This window comes from Macadamia integrifolia, unplaced genomic scaffold (assembly GCF_013358625.1).
Source record: "Macadamia integrifolia cultivar HAES 741 unplaced genomic scaffold, SCU_Mint_v3 scaffold2394, whole genome shotgun sequence".
NCBI classification, from domain to species: domain Eukaryota; kingdom Viridiplantae; phylum Streptophyta; class Magnoliopsida; order Proteales; family Proteaceae; genus Macadamia; species Macadamia integrifolia.
In genome coordinates this window covers 18318-25897 of record NW_024868686.1, presented here as the reverse complement: position 1 = coordinate 25897, position 7580 = coordinate 18318, and positions in this window count along the sequence as shown.

Sequence of the window (7580 nt, the reverse complement as noted above, 5' to 3'; positions counted from 1 at the left end):
ACTATTTTATTCGAATCTTGTGGTTGAGATTTACTATCCGTTATTTTAATCGAACGGTCTATATTAAGAGATTCTCCTTGATGAGATCTACGGCCAGATTTGAGCCCCTGTTGTGCGCACCACTGGTGTAGCCTACGCCACTCCTACGAAGATTCCATTTCAGGTTATCTCATTGCTCTAACTTCAAATAGTCATATCTCCCTCATTTTAACTCGGATTTGGGTGAACCAAGTTGCAGCTTCTTCATTTTTTCAAGTCCTACACCATGGAAGTAATAAATATAAGGTTAGAGTGAAAGAAGGCTACGGTTTTGGTAAGAGAAGCTTCCCCCTCTTTGTTGGTCCTTGAATGAACATGAATACTTGATGATAAATGTTCTTAGGCCATTAAAGGAGGTAAAAGAGGTGGTTGAGGTATGTTAATAATGCATTAACTCAAAGCCAAGGAGGAAGAGAGGAAAGCAAGGATGTGTTTGCTTTAAAGAGCAAGAAGCCAAGGAGAGAGAAGGTGTAAGCACCAAACTTGTCAGTACAACTTTCCAGTCATCCCAGGAAATCGGTTGTGAGATTCTCTAACCTTTGATTTACATTATATGCATATATGTATGTTAGGGTTAGTTGTGGATGAATGTATACATGCTAGGTTAGTTGTGGATGAACTGTAAGCCTAGCTAGTTGTGGATGTATATGCTAGGCAGAGCTTGACTGTAGGGCATTGATATAAGCCCAAATTTACTGTATTATTTATTGAGTGCTTAGTGGGTGCTAAGCACCGGGAGTGAGTGCTACACATTGTACCGGCACTACAAGTGCCATCTCAGCTTTGGCTTGAAAAAATTGGGTGTGGGTGCAGTCAAAAGTAGTGTATTGAGTAGGTACGAAGCCTTTACAGGCACTACTCTGGGGATGTAGATAAATTACCGAACCTCGTAAAAATCCTGTGTTGTGGGTGCTTGTTGTTTGTATTTTATATTAAAGTGCGTGGAATGTGAATGGGTGTGCACACTTAGAAGTGCCTATGAGAAGCTGAGTGTGCATACGACTGTGAGCAAACAGAGATAGGTATATCAGATTTTTCTTGGCCAGACATCAGACAGGTTTTTGGGAATTAGAATTGGACTCACTGATTCACCCCCCTCTCAGTGACTGTCGGGTTACAACAATTGGTATCAGAGCCGATACTCAATGACAGTTTGATCAACAGTTGAGTGATCCAAAGGCAGTGGCAGTGACAATATGATAGATGAAGGCCATTCAAGATATGCACCGAAGTTTGATGGATTTGATTTTATCTTGTGGAAGAGGAGAATGCAGTCGTACCTAGGTTCACTAGGTTATGATGTTTGGGCATCAGTTCTGATTGGGTACAAGGAACCTGAAGGAGATCCAGTTGACAATGAAGCTAAAAAGGCTTATTGTTATAATCAAAAGGTTGTGAATGCAATATTCTCAGCATTGGATAAGAGTGTGATGGCTAAAGTAATGGATTGTGACTCAGCCAAGGATATCTAGGGAAGACTGAAGAGCATTTATGAAGGAGATGAAAAGATAAGGAAAGCAAAGCTTCAGACCTTCAAAGGCCAGTTTGAAAGTCTACTAATGCAAGAGGGAGAGAATATTGACACCTATATGACCAAAGTAAATGAAGTGGTCAACTCTATTAGGGGTCTAGGAGCCAATCTAGAGGATTCAGTTGTTTGTCAGAAAATCCTGAGATCTTTGTTGCCCAAGTATGACTCCAAGGTGTCAGCTATTGAAGAGGCAAAGGACCTAGACACTGTTACTCTTGATCAAGTGCATGACACTTTCACAGCTCTTGAAATGAGATGGAAAAAGGGAAAATCCACTAACAAACAAGCTGCTTTCAAGGCAATGAAAAACTTGAAAATTAATGAGAAGAAGAAGCAGTTTGTGGAGGATACTGATGAGAGTGAAGATGAGGTTACAACTCATTTCACCAGAAAGTTGAAAAGGGGAACAGAAAAATATAAGGACAAGTTGCCTTTCAAATGTTTCAACTGTGGAAGGGTTGGATATTTTGCAGCCAAGTGTCCTAACCAAGGAAAAATAGAAAGTGATGAAGATGAAAGTGAAAAGAAAAGTCATTACAAGGGAAAGAAGAAATTCTTCTCAAACAGATACAAGAAAGGCAAGGACAAGAAGAAAAATTTGGTTTCTAAGAAATGTAGTGATACATCTGATGAAGAGTCTAAAGAATCATCTAATGATGAAGATGATGAGGCTATGTTCATGGTCTCAATAGATATGGAAGAAAACAAAGAAGATTCTTCTAGCAAGGAAGATTCTACAGAAGAAGAAGAGGAAGATGAAAAATCACATCTAGAGGTTGAACTTACAGTTGCCCTTAGAGAGCTTAAAAGAGAAAGGAAGAAAGTGAAAAAGGTCACTCAAGACCTTAAGGGGCAAGAACAAATAGTTATTGAGTTGAGAGATCAAGCCAATAAGTCAAGGAAGACCTTAGATGATCTTGAGTATCAACTCTCATAGAAAACCATTGACTGCAACACTCTTGAGTTAGAGAAAGTGGCTTTGAAAGCACAACTAGAGGAGCAATATGAGATTCTTGTACAATTTGATGGTTATGTAGATGAGCTAGCCTTATTAAAGGCTAAGGTTGAAGAATATGGGAGAACTGAGATTGAAAGAGAAGACTTAGAAAATGAAGATGTTGAAGATGACTCTACTCTAAAAGAGCATCCTAGCAGTAAGAAGCTTAATGACATTATCAATGCTCAAAAATCGACTCACATCAAATTTGGGCTTGGATTTGTTGGGGAGTCTTCCAAAAATACCAAGGCAAATTATAAGGGAACAGTACATAATCCTATCAAAGTCAATGATAGGAATGCTCAAAGAGGAAAAGCACATGTTACTACTGCTGGCAATGTCAAGAGAGCAGTACAAAAAGATAAAGTGCAGACTGGTCCAACTAGAAGAGGAAATCCATCTATATTCCATAAGACTAACCAAGCTAGACAACCACAGTTGGCAAGGCCAAGCAGGAGAGCAGAGAGCTATGGATACAATCAAGGTCCTCAACAGAGGCCTAAAGCATTTGACAACTTTAGAACTCCTTACAAATGGTAGATGGAACCTGTGATGCAGAGGCACACCTTTCAAGGTTAATGTTACAGATACAACAACCTTGGACATATTGCAAGGAATTGTAGAACTGTGTTTCCCTCACAAAGACAGGAGAACAGAGGTAAGCAGAGAGTTTTCAGAAACACAGAAGATGATGAGATGGAGAGACAATTCTCAAGACAGAAGAAAGCAAAGAAATCTAAATCTGTCAAGAAAGTTTGGGTTCAGAGAGAGAGAGTAGAAGATGAAGAAGATGCAGCAGAATTTTTTATTCATAGAGCTTTTAAGGCTCAAGGAGACTCTACTCCATGGATTCTTGATAGTGGTTGCTCAAGTCACATGATAGGAGATAAGGAAAGGTTTGAACAATTACATGAGTTTGAAGGTGGATCCGTGAAGTTTGGCAACAACAATGATGCCAGAATTACAGGGAAGGGGTCCATAAGTTTGAACCATAGGAAGGTGAAATCCCTTGATGTCTTGTATGTTGAAGGGCTCAAGCATAATCTTCTCAGCATCAGTAAAATTTGTGACAAAGGGCATGAAGTAACTTTCACTAGTAAAGGGTGTGAGATAAGAAGATCAAGCAGTGGAAAGGTTATAGCTACTGGACAGAGAACTTCAGGGAACTTGTACACCTTGACAGAGTTTGAGAAAGATTCTTGCATGGTCAACATAGATGAGGAGACATGGTTGTGGCACAGAAGACTTGGGCATATTGGTTTCAAGAACCTTGCCAAGATTTATTCGAAGAAGGCAGCGAGAGATGTTCCTGAGTTGAAGAAGCTCTCCAATCCTATATGTGCATCTTGTCAAAAGGGAAAGCAAACCAGAATCTCCTACAAGTCTAAGGAGTATTATTCCAGTTCTCCATTGTAGTTGATTCACATAGACCTAAGTGGTCCTATGAGGACACCTAGCACCTCAAGAGAGAGATACATCATGTCGTTTGTTGATGATCATTCAAGAATGGTGTGGGTGATGTTCTTGAAACATAAGTCAGAGGCTTTAGAAAGATTTAAGATCTTTAAGAAGCAAGTTGAGAATCCGACAGGGAAGAAGATAAAATGTCTGAGATCTGACAGAGGAGGTGAGTACAGTTGGGATGATTTTGAAGAATACTACTATGAGCATGGTATCAGGAAACAAACTTCAGCCCTAAGAACACCCCAACAGAATGGTGTTGTAGAGAGAAAGAATAGAACAGTGCAAGACATGGCTAGAACAATGTTGGTAGAGAATGACATGGGTAAAAAGTTCTGGAAGGAGGCAGTTCTAACTGTAGTGTACATCCATAACAGATGTATGTTGAGACCTCATAAAAGCAAGACTCCATATGAAATCTGGTTTGGAAGAAGGGCTACAGTATGACACTTCAAGGTCTTTGGTAGCAAGTGTTATATCAAGAACACAACCTAAGATTTGGGTAAGTTTGATGATAGGGCTGATGAGGGTATATTTTTAGGTTATTCTACTTCAAGTAAGGCCTATAGATGCTACAACAACAGACTTGAAAAAATTGTAGAGAGTGCTGATGTCACAGTTGATGAAAAAAGGGATATTCCTTCAGGCTCAGGAAGTGAACTTCCAGAATTTGAAGATCTTGATGATGAGAATGACCTAGTTGATAGTAGACCCAAAAGCAAAAATGAGATTGATGTTGAACAGGCTGAGGTAGATTCAGATGAGCAGAGGAGACACAACAGAGTTGATCAACAGGAAACAGATGAGTTAATCATTGGTGACCCCACTATAGGTGTTCAGACTAGAAGAATGAAGACCAACACATATTCTCTTCTTTTGAAGATTTAACCAAAAACTATTGATGAGGCAAGCTATGATGAGAGTTGGATGAAGGCCATGAATGAAGAACTTGATCAGATAGAGAGGAATCACACTTGGGATCTAGTCCCTAGGCCAGTTGATAAGAATGTGATTGGTACTAAATGGGTTTTCAGAAATAAACTCAATGAAGATGGTCAAGTGGTGAGGAACAAAGCAAGACTTGTATGCAAAGGGTATGCTCAAGTGGAAGGCATTGATTTTGAGGAAACTTTTGCTCCAGTGGCAAGACTTGAGGCTATCAGAATATTCTTGGCTTTGTCAGTGTACAAGGGGTTCAAGGTCTATCAGATGGATGTCAAATCAACTTTTCTAAATGGAAACTTGGAAGAGGAGGTTTACATAGAGCAGCCTGATGGGTTTCAGCTGAGTGAGGACCCCACTCTTGTGTGCAGATTGAAGAAGGCATTGTATGGTTTGAAATAAGCTCCAAGGGCATGGTACTCCAGATTGGACTCTTACTTGTGCAAGTTGGGTTTCAAGAAAGGCTTAGTGGACAGTAATCTCTACATCAAAACTAAAGAAAGCAGTCAGCTTGTGGTGGTTGTGTATGTAGATGATATCATCTTTGGGGGTCACAAAGATGAGTTGTGCAAAGATTTTGCTATGAGGATGTAAGATGAGTTTGAGATGTCCATGTTGGGTGAACTATCATTCTTCTTAGGTTTGCAGATCAATCAAAAGAAAGAAGGTATCTTCATATCTCAGTCCAAATATGTGAGGGAGATGTTAAAGAGATTCACCATGGAGGATTGCAAGCCAGTTAGTGCACCTATGATGACTGGGTGTAAGTTGAGCAAGGAAGATGACTCTCCATCAGTTAACCACACCTCGTATAGGTCAATGATTAGTAGCCTATTATATCTGACAGCTAGTAGGCCTGACATCTTACAAGCTGTGTGCATGGTAGCCAGATTCCAAGCAGGACCAAAAGATACACATGTGGCAGCAGTGAAGAGAATTTTCAAATATCTAAAAGGGACTAGTGAGTTTGGATTATGGTATCTGAAAGTCAAGAGCTTTAGTTTGTCAGCTTTTTCAGATGCAGATTGGGCCAGATGACAAGAAGAGCACCAGTGGTGGTGCATTCTATTTGGGGAGCAGCTTGGTGGCATGGCATAGTAAGAAGCAAGAGTCAGTCTCTCTTTCAACTACAGAGGCAGAATACATTACAGATACATCTTGTTGTACACAAGTGTTGTGGATGAAGCAAATGTTGAAGGATTTGAGTGTGGAGGTTGAGCAGGCAGTGCCACTATATTATGACAATACTAGTGCTATCAATATCTCCAAGAACTCGGTGATGCATTCTAGAATGAAGCACATTGCTATCTGGTATCATTTCTTAAGAGACAAGGTGATGGAAGGTGAAGTAAGGATGGAGTTTGTTCCCACAGCAGAGCAGGTGGCTGATATCTTCACTAACCCGCTTCCCAAAGATCATTTTGAGTTCCTCAGACAGAAGCTGGGAGTGGTGGTTCTTCCAAAGCACTAGTAGCATTGGGAGAGGGGGAGCAAGTTGCTTGATGTTGCTACCCCCACATTGGACTCAGGGGGAGTCCATTGGTTCCACCCTTTGTACTTTTTGTCAAAGGGGGAGAGAGTTACTCATCGGAGCTTTGGAGTGTATTAGTGATGAGGTGGTTGCCAACAACTCCAAAGGGGGAGATTGTTGTTTTATGGTTGTCCTTGTTGGCAACTCGGCCACGTGGCGATGATGATGTGGCCAGTTTGGGTGACATAGATGAAAATGATGATAGGATAGTGTCTAATGTCACCGATGAGATAACAGAACTACTTGTTATGCATGGAATGGTTTGATACATCCTTAGTATGTGGTGCGGGTTTCTGGGTCAAAACTGGTAAAATTGGCCTATTTATGATCGGGTGCATTTTTGGTAATGAAAATGACATTTTTGAAGGATCTTTTCTTCATAAAAAATATAGATTGTAATTTATCTAGTCCAGTGCATCTGATTTTGTCGTATTCCGATACCGTATGAAGAAGTTACGACACTTGTGGCAATCGAGGGTAGTATCGATATTGAAGATGAATTTTTTAAAGGAAGTGTTCTTCATGTAACAATACGACAAAAATACAATCTTTCCAACGGTTCTGATTTCATCACGTTCCGATTCCGTATGAGAAAGATACGTCATTGAAAAAGTCTAGGGGCATTTTAATCTTTTTACATGGATGATTTAGATGATTAAGTCTTTTGAAAAGTCCTAGAGCATCCAGTTACGGTTCCAATGCACTTCGTTTCATCTCGATCGGATATCGTATGAAAAAGTTATAAGTGTTTCTGTAAAGCCGGTTCGAAAATCCAAATCGAAAATCCATCAGTTGCTCTCGGTGTCGGGTGGATTTTTCAGAATTTATTTTTGAAATTTGAAGGGCTTTTGTGTAATTTCATTTGAAGGTCTGAGTTGCAAAGGGTCTTTAAGCACTGAAATATATGGAGGCAGGGGCTTGATTATAATAAAGAGGAGTAAAGGGAAGTGAAATGGATGGTCAAGATTCGACCACGTAGGCTTGATGCCCATCCAAAGACTGCTGAGATTTTAAGCTGACATGGACGAGATAGATGCTTGCCCGTAGGATTTGATTGGTTAGGTGCATAATTCTTGATG